Source organism: Gracilinanus agilis, chromosome 3 (genome assembly GCF_016433145.1).
Source record: "Gracilinanus agilis isolate LMUSP501 chromosome 3, AgileGrace, whole genome shotgun sequence".
Classification (NCBI taxonomy): Eukaryota; Metazoa; Chordata; class Mammalia; order Didelphimorphia; family Didelphidae; genus Gracilinanus; species Gracilinanus agilis.
The window spans coordinates 290582870-290598927 of record NC_058132.1 but is presented as its reverse complement, the minus strand read 5'-3'; positions in this window follow the sequence as shown (position 1 = coordinate 290598927).

The following is a 16058-nucleotide window of genomic DNA, read 5'->3' as shown; positions in this document are numbered from 1 at the left end:
TGGGAAGTGGCTGAGGCCGGGTTTGAACCTAGGACTTCCTGTCTCTAGGCCTGGCTCTCACTCCACTGAGCTACCCAGCTGCCCCCATATATATATATATATATATATTTAAATTTAGTTCAGTTCAACTTAATTTAAAAAGGACATATTAAATGCCTCTTAAGCACAAGAAACCAAGTTAGCTGCTGTGGATATAAAGATGGATTTATCACAAGGTTTGCTCACAAGTAATTTGCATCTAGTGGGAATCTTATACAATTGTTAGTTTAGGGAAGCTTTATATACATATACACACACATCTATTATATATATAAACTATCAGTCAAGTTGATATAAAATTCACATACATACAATGTTGAATTGATACATCTTAATTCTGACAATTCTGATTATATGTATAAATTTTATATTTTATGTATTTTATATTTTGTATATATTTTATGTGTATATTTTTTGTCTTTTATGTATATATTTATGTGTTATATACAAATATATTAAATATATATAAAATATATGCAAGGAACAAAAAGTCTAGAAACCCGCAGGTCCTGACTTTCTACAATAAGTATGATCTCAGGAAAGTTAGTAAATCCTCTTAGACATAAATTCCTTAATCTGTCAATTTGGAATAATACTTCCATCATTTAGCAATTGTGAGAGTCTTAGGCAATAAAGTAAGGGTCCCACTACACTCACTATATACACATATGTACATATACATGTGAAAGGGAGATTTTGGGAAAGATAGTCAAGTTTGCAGCAAAGAGAAATGGAATTTGATGACACGGCAGGCACAGGGGCAGACCTGGTTGGAATCTTGAAGGAGGGATTCTGGAGACTCTATCTGCCAGTCAGAGAGGAGTCGGCTAAGGGCTTGATAGCTGAAGTCATCTTTGGGAGTCAGCTCTGACCTCTTCCGGATCTCCAACCCATTCCTGTGAGCTATTTCTATCACAACCCAGAAGCTGCTGAAGGTTTTAACTCTGTAAACTCTATAAGAAGATTCAGACTGAGAGAAGAAGCAGATTGAACTGCCAAGGTTGCCTCAGGGAGGATTTGCCTCTCTGGGGTGGACCCAACAATCACTTCTGACTCCAGTTTTCAATGCTACTCAAACTGTATTTTAAAACACTTATAAACTATGTGGGTTTTAGTTTAGAATTAGAAAGATAGCAGGGGATCTCTTAGGTAGAGAGTGAAGATAGAGTAGCCCCAGCCTGGCTGGGGATTGAAGAGACTTTGTCAAAAAGTCAGTTTGGGGACCTTAAGGTAGACATTTCAGTGATGGGGACTCACCTGCAACCCACTTGCCTAATTACCTTTCCTGTTATTTACTGATTAAATCTCATTGATCTAACACTCGGTCAGATTGGATTTCCACTGGCTTAGGACAGAGAATGCCGCCATCTTTGCTCTTTGTCCTTGAAGAGACCGCCCTGTCAGGCTGGGTTCCATCAAATCCTAGTGGCCCATTTATCTCAACTAAACAGGGTCTCTCCTCATAACACGCAGATACATAAAATGTTCTAGTGCTATCCTCTAAGCCCTAACCCATTACATTTAGCACACGATCACTATGTGTGTGTATAAAAGTTTCGACTATGTGCCAAACACCAGTGCTATGCTCTTCTACTTACAAAGAGCTAACATTTTAATATGTATTCCAGGCATTATGATATTTGCTAGAAATAGAAAGAAAAAAATTAAAGCAGCTTTTACAGAAAAAAAGAATTCACACTATGGTATGCTTATAACTTCCTTGAGGTTATTTCTCTTTTTATATCCCCAGGAGTTGGCACAATGCCTGGCACATAATAGGTACTGAATAAATGTTTACTGATTGAATGCAACATAAGCATAGATCATTTGATGCAGTCTGGCTAAATTAGGCCCCTTCCACAAAGAAGAGAAAGTAAGACATATAAATGGAAACGACTAAGATAATAGCTGAATCCATTAGGTATATCGTGACATTTAAAAAAATCTGTTAGTCCTTGTCATTTTAGTTCAGATCATGCCCTGGATGCATGAAATCTTCTCATTGTATAATTATGTACAAAGACCCTTTAGGCCTAACCTTCACATGACATACCACATTAAAGAGGAACAAATTATAATACCATTGTGTCTTTTTGCAGAAAGCTCAGTGCACAACCTCATTGTCTGATCAATTATGATTAAAATAATTCTACTCCAATTGGTACCAATTTGACATAATTCACAAACCATGAAAGTGATCGATGTTGGAAGGACTGCAAGAAAATGGGCACACCATTGCACTTTTTTGATGGACCTCAGAATTAAATCAACCACTGAGGAGGCAATAAATTACTAAACAATGTTTGCCCTTTGGTCCAATTATGCTAAAAAGACATACATAAAAATAGAGAATAAACAAATTGTAAAGTTCCTACGTGTACAAAAATTTTTATAGTAGTCATTTTTATGGTAACTTTAAAAACTGAAAACTAAGAGAAAGTCCATCATTTGAGGAATGGCTAAACAAATTGAAGTTCGTGAATGGGATTGAGTACAATTATGCCATTCAAAATGAGAAAATAAATGATTTTTAAAAGACTTGAACTAAGGCAGAATTATTTGAGCAGAAATAAAACAGGTTATAAAATAACAACATTGTAAAAACAAATGACTTTGAAAGTTTTAAGAACTATATCTGATAAATGATCATTTATGAATCCAGAGTTCTAATGATACAACATCCTATCCATTACAGAGTTGAGAGATTTAAAATACAGAATATTTGATAGATAGATGGAGTCATACACACACACACAAACACACACACATATATATATTTATGCCTATATTTATATGTATATGTTTATGTAAATATATACTTCTATATTTTTGTGTATAATATACAACTTTTAATAGAATTTGCTTTGTTCAGTTGTCTATATTTGTTACAAGTAGTTTGTTTTTCTTTTCTTTTTTAAGTGTGGTTGGCGGAAGAGAGAGAAAAATAGTTTCCTGTTAATTAAAAAAAAAGAGCTAAGGAAATGTTACAAATATTAAATGTGTGCACTTTAAAATGAGGCCACTATATTATTAGTTTTATTTAATTTATTTTGTTGCAAAAGACCTCTCATGAAGAGGAAAATAATTTCTTCATATTTTAATATAAAAGCAAAACACATCAATACAACTTATTATTTAAAGAAAATGGTATAAGAAGTTATATATTGACAAGACAGGATAAATTTAGGCTGTGTTTAGTAGAAAGAGTGAATCAATCCCATCAGATTGTGCTCAGAATTCCAAGAGATGAGCCTATAAATCATTTTTTATACCTATGTAAATAAATATAATGACTGAAAAGGACCCTCAGGAGTAGATCATTCCATTTCAAGCAAATATTCTATTACAAAAAAAAAACAGATATTTAAACTTTTTTAATCAAAAATTTATGGTCACATAACAAAACATGAGAAGCAAAACTAAAAATATGTGTCTTGAGAAAAGGAAATAATAATGGGAATAAAGAAGTGTATGATTATCAAGTTAAAATAATGCAAGTTGCATTTAGTGCATTTTAAATTTAATTCAATTTACAAAAGTCCATTTTGCTTGTAACATTTCAGAAAAACAATGCTAATGAAAATCAAAGTATATAATAAAGACTATTGTTAAAATAAACGAAAAAAATAATTATTCCTTTGCATGCATTCACTCTAACAAATAATTCTTAAGTGGCAATAAAAGGTTGTAGTTCTTAAGTACAAAAGTGTTTAAGACATGTTATTTCTTTTCAGGAAGCTTACTGACAAGAACCTCAACAAAGTTCAGTTAGGGACTTTTTGCTAAATGTATTTTTCTGAGTATATTTTTCAGAAGAAGTGTGACATCTTCAGATACTCTATTATTTTAAACCCTATCTCTATATTCTGCTTCACAAATTTTCAAACAAGGAAAAAAGTCCAATCTTAAAAAAAATCATAAGCAATAAGGAGATGAGCTAAGATAGGATGAAGTAAGTTATTTTTATATTGCTTATCTTGTAATATGTTTTCAAAAGTGGAATTCATTGTATTTCTTTATTTATTATACTTGTTTCCCAAGGCAACATAATTGAAGATAGTTTTTAAATCCCAATTCCCCTTTTCTCTCTTCTAAAAAAAAGCACTTAATAAATGTTTATTGAATTTATTTGAATTTTAATGAGCCAATAGAACTTGTTTTCTGAAAATAGAGACAAGGGGATATGAGACTCTAGAGGTCTTATTTCAAACCCACTAAACTGACCTTATTATTCTTGAATTCTACGTTTCAAGAAAATTAAAATTATATCAAATCACATTAGTCAAACCAGGCAATTTAATCCCGGAGCTGAGGAAATTACCACTGTCATCAGAACCCTTGGGCCATTTTAGTCAGAGACACTTTTACAAGTTAGATTTCCTGCTTTTAATAATCATGCTGATTTACTTCATTTTATCACCACTGTAATTATAGTAATTAGCTCTAACAGTTAAAAATAACAATTAGTAATGATGATAATTTATCAAATTTTTCAATGGCATTATCACTTTTCGCTTATGTTCAAGCTAGCACTTTACTAAAATAGTATGCTACTCTTAATGGTCTTTTAGAGATACTGTCATACTCCAAATTCAACACCAGTTTCTAGGATTTTGAATTCAGTATGGCTAATGTTGCTACAAAAGGACAGGACTTCATGTCTTCCACATCTTTGTATCATATTATCTTTTCTTCCATTCCAGCAAAAATTAAAATTAAAAAGAAGAAGACGTATATATTCCCAGGAACAGTAGGTTGGGGATTGGTGTACTACAACTTAATTTTCACTAAAATGAATGAATTACAGATAGGAGAAATTTCTATTGTAAAATTACATAATTTTAGTCCGAAGAGTTGTAAGTAATCTAAACTTCTATCTATAACTGATAAAGAATCACCCCTAGAATAGCTATAAGCAATGCCTTGTTATTGGCAAAAGATTGTGGAATGAGGGAGATCCTGCTACTTATGAAGGAAGCCCCTGATACTTTTGGATAGGGAGCTTTGTTAGAAAATTTTGGGTTAAAAAAAATTTTTTTTTCCACTATGGCCTAAAATTGCTTTTAAGTCTTTCACATACATTTCTCTCAGTACTGTTCTCTGAGATCAAGTAAAGTTAGGCTAATCCCTCTTCCATATGATTTAACAGACAGTCATCATGTACCACGTAGACTATCTTTTATCCAAGCTAAACTTCCCCATCCTCTCAAACTGATCTCTAGCTTATCAATGTCCTTCATGAAACACGGTAGGTGAAACATGATAATCTACATGAGGTCTGATCTGGGCATGGTATGGACCTTCATCTCCTTATTCTTCAATGCTATACCTCTTTTTAAATATCCACAGTCATATTAACTTCATTGGCTGCTATGAAACATTGCTGACACATTCAAATTGCAAAGCACTAAGATCCTCAGATCTTTTTTCAGATAAATTGCTTTCCAGTCAAGTTCTACCCACCATTTTGTATTTATGAAGTTTATTTCCTGGACCCAGTATAAAGGTTCACACTTATCTCTATAGCATTTCATTTATCTTAAACATTTCATTAATCTAAACATTATATCTAAACATTGGCCCAATTATATTAGGATCTTTCTTAATGCTCTCAGTCATCCTGGGTATTAGTTATCTCTTTCAATTTTCAATTTTATGATGTCTCTGTATATTGAAACAACTAAATGATTAAAATATTAAAAGCAAAGGGATACACATATTCTTGATACACTGAGCTTCAGAATTCCTTCCAAGTCAGCACTGAATTACTGATGGGTCAATATCATCATATAATTGATCATATTCTCATCACGAAAAAAGATGCCCATTACCACCAATATTATTTAACATAGTATAAAAATGCTAGCAATATCAATAAGAAAAAGAAATGGAAAGAATCAGAATGGACAAAGAGATAATAAAATTATCTCTTTTTTCTGATGATATGATACTAATCATGGAAAATCCTAGGAATTCAACTAAAAAGTTAGTTGAAACTATTAATAATTTTAGCAAAAAAGCAGGTATAAGATAAATCCACATAAATCATTAGCATTTTTATATTACTGACAAAGTCCTGTAAGAAGAAATAGAAAGAGATACTCCATTTAAAATAACCACAAAATAGAATATAATACCAGTCAAAACAAACCAAGGAAACTCACATGAACATAATTATAAAACACTTTTTACCCAAATAAAGTCAGATTTAAATAATTTGAGAAATATTAATTTTTCATGGATGGGCTGAATTAATATACTTAAAATGGCATTTTTACCTAAACAAACCTACCTATTCAATGGCATTCCAATTAAATTACTAAAAAATTATTTTTAGCTCAAAAAATAAAATAAAATTAACTAAGAAGAATAAAAGCTCGAGTATCAAAGGAATTAATGAAAAAAATGTAAAGGAGTGAGATCTAGAAGTACCAGATTTTAAGTTGAATTATAAAGAAGTAATTATCAAAACTCTGGTTCTGGCTAAGAAATACAAAAGGTAGATCAAAAGAATAGAATAGATATATGACATTCAGAAGCAAAATATTATAGTAATCTTGTATTTGACAAAATCATAGATCCATGTTTTAGGGACAAGAAATTTCTGGGATAACGAAGCTAGTTTGATCGAAACTAGGTTTAGACAAATATCTTAAATCATTCACTAAGATAATATCAAAATGGATACATGATCTAGACAAATATCAAGAGATATGGTAAGTAAATTCAAATACAGGGAACATAAATACCAATCAGATTTTTGGGTAGGAGTCAAATTTATGAGTCAACAAGTGATGTAGAGCAGTGTGAAATGTAAAATGGATATTTTTGAATTCATTAAATTGAAAATATTTTGTATAAATAAAGAAATTTTACCAAAATTGGAAAGAAAGCAGAAAATCCAGGAAAAAAAATTTATACACAGCTTCTCAGATAGAGGTCTCAAATCTAAAGTTTATAGATAACTTTTTCAAGTTTATGAGAATAAAAGTCAGACTCCAATTCATAAGTGGGCAAAGATATGAATAGACAATTTGTAGATGAAGAAATGAAAACTAGCTATATCAGTATATTTAAAAATTGCTCAAAATCACTACTGGTTAGATTAAAAACAAAATTATTCTAAGATATGGTCTCATACTCATCAGACTAGCCAAAATGATAAAAAGACAAAGTGACAAATGTTGGAGAAGATGTGGAAAAAAGGGGACATCAATGTATTTTGGTGGAATTGTGAACTGATCCAACTGTTTTGGAGAGCAATTTGGAATTACACCTAGATACAATTGTGTATACCCTTAGATCTAGCAATACCACTACTGGATCTGTTTCCCAAGAATATCAGGGAAAGAGGAAAATAACCTTTGTGGTGGCAAAGAATTAGAAACTAAGGGAATGCCCATGAACTGGGAAATGGTTGAACAAATTCTGATATGTGATTGTGATAGAATACTAGTATGCCATAAGAGGCAATTAGCAGACTAATGAAAAAAAAATACTTGGAAAGAACTACATGAGATAATGAACAGTGAAATGAATAGAACCAGGAGATCAATATATACAGCTACAAAATTAATCCTAGTAAAAAAAAAAACTGTCAATATTACCTCCAGAAAATGAACAGAACTGTGAAATATGAAAGACTTAATTTATATGTACATATTGGTTGCCTTGATGATATCTTTTGGGATGAATGAAGGTTGGGGAGGGGCTAGGACACTAGTGGACTGGAATTATTATGTAGATATGAAGAAAAGTAAGTTAAACACATAAAAGATTTGTGATTTCATTTATGTACTATCTTTTTCTTTGCATATGGAAATGCTTGTTTTGTTTTGTAAAATTTGGAACACACAAGCATAAAATAGTACATTATTTTTTTTTCTCCATAACTTTTCTCTATCTTAAAAGCAGTCAAGATTTAGAGTGCCTTTACAGTTTCCTTCAAGATTTGTGGTTTCATTTATGTATTGTCTTTTTTTCTTTATGTATGGAAATGCTTATTTTGTTTGGCTTTGTAAAATTTGGAATAAGAAAAAAAAGCAGCAAGCTAAAAAAATTTTTTTCTCCATAACTTTTCTCTGTCTCCAAAGCAGTCATGATTTGAAGTGTTTTTACAATTTTCTTCTCCTCCGGACTATAAAAGATATTCTGAGCTAGTAGCTACTTCATTTTTAAACAATATTGCTATTTTTCCTACATGCTGAAATTCCTCTATGCAGTACTAAGGCTTTGCAATGGAATCTCCTTACTGTGAAAATCTATGAGTAATACTGAAGATTTATAATCATGTGCATAGCCAAGTGGGCAGAATAGGAACTCAGCTGAATTCTTCCAAAATTCCTTTCCAAATAACTTTAAAATATTTCCTCAATCAAATTCTGGAGAGGTAAGACCATGTAGGAGGTTGGCAGGAGAGATCTGTGACACCAGGATGAGGGCATGCAGAAGAGGGTTGTGCATACCTTGAGAACACCAGTAGCAGGCCTCAGATGCAGTTGCAATAGCAGCAGCAGCAGCAGCAGCAGCAGCTTTGGAAGCTCTGAGCCCAGAAATAAGGAATCAAATAATTGATCTAAAAGAAATTATTAGGGACCCTTCATTGGTACTGGATATTAGTACCCTGTTACATTGCCCATACAGCTCAGGAAAACAACACTAACATTTGCAGTGTCAGAGAAGCAGAGGCCCTGGTCATAGTTTCAGAGAGTAGAAAATATTTGTGATGGCTTAGCAGGGAGCAAGGGCCCTGGTCTCAATTCAAGTCAGAAAAGATAACTAGTACTTTTGCCTGGAGGAGATGTAGTCAGGGTTCCAGGAACAAGAGAAGTGGTAATACATGTGGCTACAGGAGAGCAAGGTGCTTATCTGGAGATAGAATAGAGCAGGGGCTGATAGATTAGTAGACACAACTCTCCTTTGATCAAACTATCTTGGAAGCAATGAAAACTTACATATCTGAAGTAATAGCTCTGAAAACAGCAGCATAAAAACCTAAAACTTGGGACAGTACTCACTCCATCCTAGGAGAAGAGCCTAATTTTAATATCAAAAGTTAAACATCAAAAACCAGGCTGGAAGAAAATGAGCAAACAATAACAATCAAACTGGCCATAAAAAGTTTCTATGGTGACAGGGAGGTTCAAAGCACAAAATGAAAAGGCACTAATGTCAAAACGACTATAAAGCAAATCCCTATGAAAGTAGGGAGGAAGGGATATGGATTCAACACAAACTTAACAAGAATTCCTGGATGAGCTCAAAAGGATTTCAAAAACATAAGAAGCAGGCTAGAGGAAAAATTGGGAAAATAAATTAGTGATGCAAGAAAATTCTGAAAAGAGAATCAATGGCTTTCTAAAAGTGACACAAAGAATATTGGAGAAAATAATATCTGAAAAAATAGAATTGGTCAAATGGTAAAAGAGGTACAAAAGTTTATCCCAGAAAATATTTTCTGAAAAATTAAAATTGGGGAAGTGGAAGCTAATGATTCCATGAGACATCAGCAGACAATAAATCAAAATTAAAAAATGGAAAAAAATATATTGAAAAAATGAAATAGCTCATAGGAAACACAAATAACTTTGAAAATAGTTTGAGGAAAGATAATTTAAGTATTGACAAAACTTTTTTAAAAATTAAAATAAAGAATTATTGAACTTCCTAAAAGCCAAGATAAAAAAAGATCTTACACATCATATTTCAAGAAATTATCATAGAAAACTGTCTTGATATCCTAGGTCCCAAGGTTCACGTAGAAATTGAGAAAATCCATCAATCATTTCCTGAATGAGATCCAAAAATGTAAACTCCTAGGACTATTATAGCCAAATTCCATAGCTCTCAAACTAAGGAGAAAATACTGCAAATATATAGAAAAAACAATTTTAACATCATAGAACAAGAGTCAGCATCACAAAATATTTAGAGGCATCAAAGGAGAGGAGAGCTTGGAATATAATATTCCAGAAATCAAAAGAAGTAGGATTATAACTAAGAATAACCTACCTTGCAAAAATGCGTATAATCCTACAGACAAAAAATAAATATTTAATGAAATACTCTAGTATCAGCCATTCCTTGTGAAAATATCAGAGCTGAATAGAAAATCAAACACAAGATTCAAGTGAAATATAAAAAAGATAAACATGAAAGAGAATTCATAAAGGACTTAATAACATTAAACTGTTTATATTCCTAAATGGGAATATGATACTTGTCACTCCTAATAACTGTCATTTTTAGGTTAAGTGGAAAGAATCTACTTATAAGGCATTGTTGTGGGTTAATTATGATGGAATGATCTTAAAATGAAGAGATGAGAAAGAAGAATTCATTGGCAGAGGAAGGAAAGGAAAGGAAGAAAGAGGAAAATAACCTCACAAAAGAAACATGGAAGAGGAGGGGAAAATAGGAGGTTGTGAAAGGCAGCAGGTGAACCTCAATTTCATTGGAACTGTTTCAAAGAGAGAATTACATATACACTCAGTTGGATTTTGAAATCCATCTTATTCTAGCAGTGGTTCCCAAACTTTTTTGGCCTACCGCCCCCTTTCCAGAAAAAAATATTACTTAGCCCCTTGGAAATTGTTTTTTTTTTTTAATTTTCATAGCAATTAATAGGAAAGATAAATGCACCTGTGGCTATCACAGCCCTCCTGGATCACTGCAGCACCCACCATGGGGTGGTAGCGCCCACTTTGGGAATCACTGCTCTACAGAGAATTAGAAGAGGAAAGGGACAGGTAGGAGAAGTAACAGATGGGAGAAAGGATTAAGAGAGGAAGAGGCCAAAGCTGAGGTAGAAACAAAAGCTATTTTTGAGGGACAGTGTAAAAAGAGAGAGAAGGATAAAAGGGGAGGATGGACATAAATGCAGTTAGTGATTATTACTGAACGTGAATTGGATGAATTTACCCAAAAATTGGAAGCAGATAGCATAATGGATTATAAACCAGAATTTAACAATATGTAGTTTACAAGAAATACTTGAAGCAGAGAAAGATGCAGAGATAAAATAAGAGGCTGAAGAATATATTATGTTTTAGCTATATTTAAAAAGTCAGAGGTACCAATCATAACCTCAGACAAAGCAAAAATCAATTTAATTGAAAGAGATAAGTAGGAAAATTACATTTTGCTAAAATCTATAAAGTAGTAGAAATACTAAACATGTGCATAACAAATGGAACAGTATTTAGATTTCTAAAGAAAAAAGATAAATGAGTTACAGGAGGAAACAGTAAAACCCTGTCAGTTGGGGATCTGAACCTCAGAACAAAAAGAAATAAGAAATAAGTTAAAGAGATGAGTAGAATTTAAGTTAAATAAGATAAACCTCTGGAGAAAGGTGAATGGGAATTGGAAGGAATATGCATTTTTAGCAGTAAATGGCACCTACACAAAAATTGACCATATATTAATCTATAAAATTCTCAAGGTTTTTGAAAATATGGATTAAAAAATTAATCAGAAATTTAAAAATCTAATTTTAAAGAATAAGAGGGTCTAAGAACAAATCATTGAAGCAATCAATAATTTAACTAAAGGCAATGAAATAAGTCAACATACAAATTTAAAAAGATAAATTATTGGTTAATTTTAATTTTAAAAAAGAAAATTGAATAAACGGTATCAAAAATGAAAAAGATGAATTAACCACAAATGAAGATGAAAATAAAGCAATTATTAGCAATTATTTTATGCAATTACATGCCAATAAATCTGATAATCCAAGTGAAATGGATGAATATTTACAAAAATGCAAATAGCTCAGATTAACAATAGAGGAAATAGTATATTTAAATAACCTTATCTTGGAAAAAAATGAACAAGTCACAAATGAGCATCCTAAGGGGAAAAAAAACACAACAAAATTCCTTGACCAGATTGATTTATAAGTGACTTTTCCTCAATTAAAAAAACAAACAATTCTAATACTACATAAAATATTTGAGAAAAAGGCAAAGAAGGATTCCTGTCAAATTCCTTTTATGACTTAATTATGGCACTGACACTTAAATCAGGAAAAGAAAAAATGATGAAAGAAACCTAGAGATCAATTTCTCTAATGAATATTGTTGCAAAATTTTAAATAAAATATATCAAGGATATATATATATATGTGTGTGTGTATGTGTATGTATGTATATCCATTAATCATGAAAATAATTCACAATAATCAGATAGGATTTATACTAGGAATACAAAAAGACTGGTTCAATATTAGGAAAACTGTCAACGTAAGTGACCATATCGATAACCAAAACAACAAAAAAATGATCGCCTCAATAAATAAAGAAAAAGCTTTTAATATAATACAACACCAAATCCTATTAAAACACAAGAAAGGAAGGATAGGAATAAATGGAGCTTTCCTTTAAATGGTAAGTAATAATCAGCAAGCATTATATTTAATGAAGATAAACAAGAATTCTTCCTATTAAGATTAGGTGTGAATTAAGGATGCTCATTATCATCACTATTTTCAATGTTGTAATAAAAATGCTAGCTATAGTAGAAATAAGACTAGAGATAAAGAAGGAATTAGAATATGCAATGTGGAAATATAACTATTATTCTTTACAGACAATATGATGGTATACTTGGAGAACCCTCAAAGATTAACTAAAATACCTACTTGAAACAATTAAGTTGTAGGATATAACATTTTTTTAAAAAGCATTTCTATATATTACCAACAAAGTTCAAAAAGAAGGAATAAAGAAAAATTCCACTAAAAATAACTGCAGACAATATAAAATACTTGCTAATCTAACTGCCAAAACAAAACAAAACAAAAACAAGGAACTATATAAATATAATTACAAAGCAATTTTTATACAATGCCAAGTCTAAACAGTTGAAGAAATATTATTAATTGCTCATAGGTCAGCTGACCTAAGATAAAAATAATTATTCTATCCAAATAAATTTATTTATTTAGTATCAAACTAATCAAACTCCCCCCAAATTATTTTATAGAGTTGGAAAATAACAAAATTCATCTGGAAGAATAAAAGCTCAAGAATATGAACAGAATCAATGGGGAAAATGTGAAGGAAAGTAGAGTAGCAAAATCAGATTTCAAACTTTTACCAGTTGGTAATAATCAAAGCTATCTGTTATTGGCTAAGGAATTGAGTGGTAGATCAGTGGGACAGATTAGGTATGCAATATAAAGTACTGGGGCAGCTAGGTGGTAGAGCAGATAGAGTGACAGGCCTGGAGTTAGGAAGGCTCATCTCCCTGAGTTCAAATCTGGTCCCAGACACTAGTTATGTGACAACAGGGCAAGGCACTTAACTTTGTATGTCTCAGTTTCCTCATCTGTAAAATGAACTGAAGAAAGAAATATCAAACCACTCTAGTATCTGCCAAGAAAATACCAAATAAATGTCATAAATATATACAATGAAATGCTTGAACAACAATAATAACAACAGCATAGCATTAAATAATCCTAACAATCTAGTGTGTTTGATAAACCCAAAGAGCCAAGCTATTAGGATAAGAATTCACAATTTGTCAAAATTTCTGGAAAAACTGAATAGCAGTTTGGGGCAAACTAGCTAGAGACCATCATCACACACTGTATACCATGACAAGTTCAAAATGAGTGCTCATTTTAGACATAAAAGGAAATATAAGCAAACTAGAGAAGCATGGAAAGTTGCACCTGTTAGGTCTTTAGATAAAGTAAGAATTTAAGACTCAATATGAGATAGAGGGGGCCATGGGAAATAAAACAGATAATTTTAATTACATTAAATTAAGTTTTTGTATAAATAAGGCCAATGCAGCTACAACTAGAAGGAAATCAAGAAACTGGGGAAAATTATAGTAAAATAAAAATCTTCGTTCTCAAATATGTAAAGAACTAATCAAATTTATGAAAAAATATAAGTCATTCCCCAATTGATAATTGGTCAAAAATATATGTGAACACAATTTTCAGATGAAGAAATTAAACTATCTATAACCATCTTAAAGATATTCTAAATCACTATTTATTAAAGAAATGCAAATTAAAGGAATTCTGAAGTACCACCACATCTATCATATTGGCTAACATAACAGAAAAATTACAAATGCTGGAGAGAATGTGGAAAAATCAGGAAACTAAAGCACTGTTGATAAAGTTATGAAGTGATTCAACCATTCTAGAGGCCAATTTGGAAATATGCCCAAAGGGCTATAAAATTATGTGTAACCTTTTACATCCAATATCGCTCTACAAGATCTCTATCCCAAAGACATCAAAGAAAACAAAAAAAGACCTATATGTATAAAAACATTTACAGTAGCTCTTTTGGTGGAGGCAAAGAACTAGAAATTGAAGGAATACCCATCATTTGGGAAATGGTTGAATTAGTTATGGCGTATGCTTAAGTTGGAATACTTTTATTTAAAATGGAATATTTTAAGAAATGATGGGCAGGAAAATTTCAGAAAAACCTGAGAAGATCTATGTGAACTGATGCAAAGTGAAGTGGACAGAATCAAAATATCATACACACTAAAAGCAATATTGTAAAATAATCAACTGTGAATGAGTTAGCTTTTCTTCTCAGAACAATGATCCAAGACAAATCTAATGGACTCATGACGAAAAATCGTACCTACTTCCAGAGAGAGAACTAATGAACTCTGTATACAAAATGAAGCATAATTTTTTAGCTTCCTTTCTTTTTCTTTTTCTTTTTCTTTTTCTTTTGTTATCTTCTTTTATTCCTTTATTTTTCTGGCTTTTTTGAAAGATAGCAGATATGGACATATGGACATTATTTCACATGTATGATTGATATAATGCTTGCCTTTGGAATGGGAATGATGGGGCAGGATGAAGAAAAAGAATTCAGAATTCACTTTTTAAAATAAATGCTTAAAATAAGTAAATAATAATCAAATAAAAAAGATTGTTAACACACTGCTTTGGCTTGCATGGGGCCATAATAACATCACTTAATAAAAAAACTTGGGTAACTATTGTGCTGTAAGAAATGATCAACAATATGATATCAGAAAAATTAGGTAAGACTTACATGAACTGATACAGAATGAAATAATCAGAACCAGGAGTATAAACAGTAATGGGAATATTGTATGATTATCAACTGTGAAAGATTTGTCTACTCTCAGTAATACAATGATCCAGGTCAAATCTGGAGGATTTAGGATGAAGAATTCTATCCACCCCCAGAGAAAAAATTGTGGAGTTGGAATGCAGTTAAAGGATACTATTTTTCACTTTAGTTTATTTGTGGGTTTTTGGGGGGGAGGGGGTTGGTTTTATATAAGCATTCTCTTATACAAATAAACAATGTAGAACTATGTTTTGCATATGGTAAGACATGTATAACCCAGATCAAATTGCTTACCATCTCTGGGAAGGTATAAGGAAGGGAGAGAAGGAGCAAGACAATTTGGATCTTATAACTTCAGAAAATATATGTGTTAAATTTTTATTATAAATCCAGGAACCTTTCGACTATGCCATTGGCATTATTGGAGAAAAAAAGTATCATGAGAAAAGTAAAGTTTTGTTACCCATATCTTGGGTCCAAAGCAATAGCTCTGGGATGCTCCATAGCACCTGCTATCAGTGTTGTTCTCAGGGTGCCATCCAATTTGGCAACTTCAATTTGGTCCAAATTACTATCTATCCAGTAGATGTTTCCGGCAATCCAGTCTACTGTCAGGCCTTCTGGGGTAGCCAGGCCATGCTCTACCACCACTTCAATTGCTCCTACACCTAAAAAGAAAAAAGAGGGAAGAAGGAAAAAGCAAAGTTTAGATATGACTTGAACCCAAAAAAAAGAAAGAAAAAAGAAAAAGGGAAGAAAAGAAAATGCTTCCCTGAATTATGACTGGACAAATGCATATATATAATGTATTTAGTATAATTATGAATATAATGTATAATAAGATATGCTAGAGGTAAATAAATCCATGTAATATAGACATATATAATGTATATAGTATAATTATACATATAATGTATATAGTATAATTAT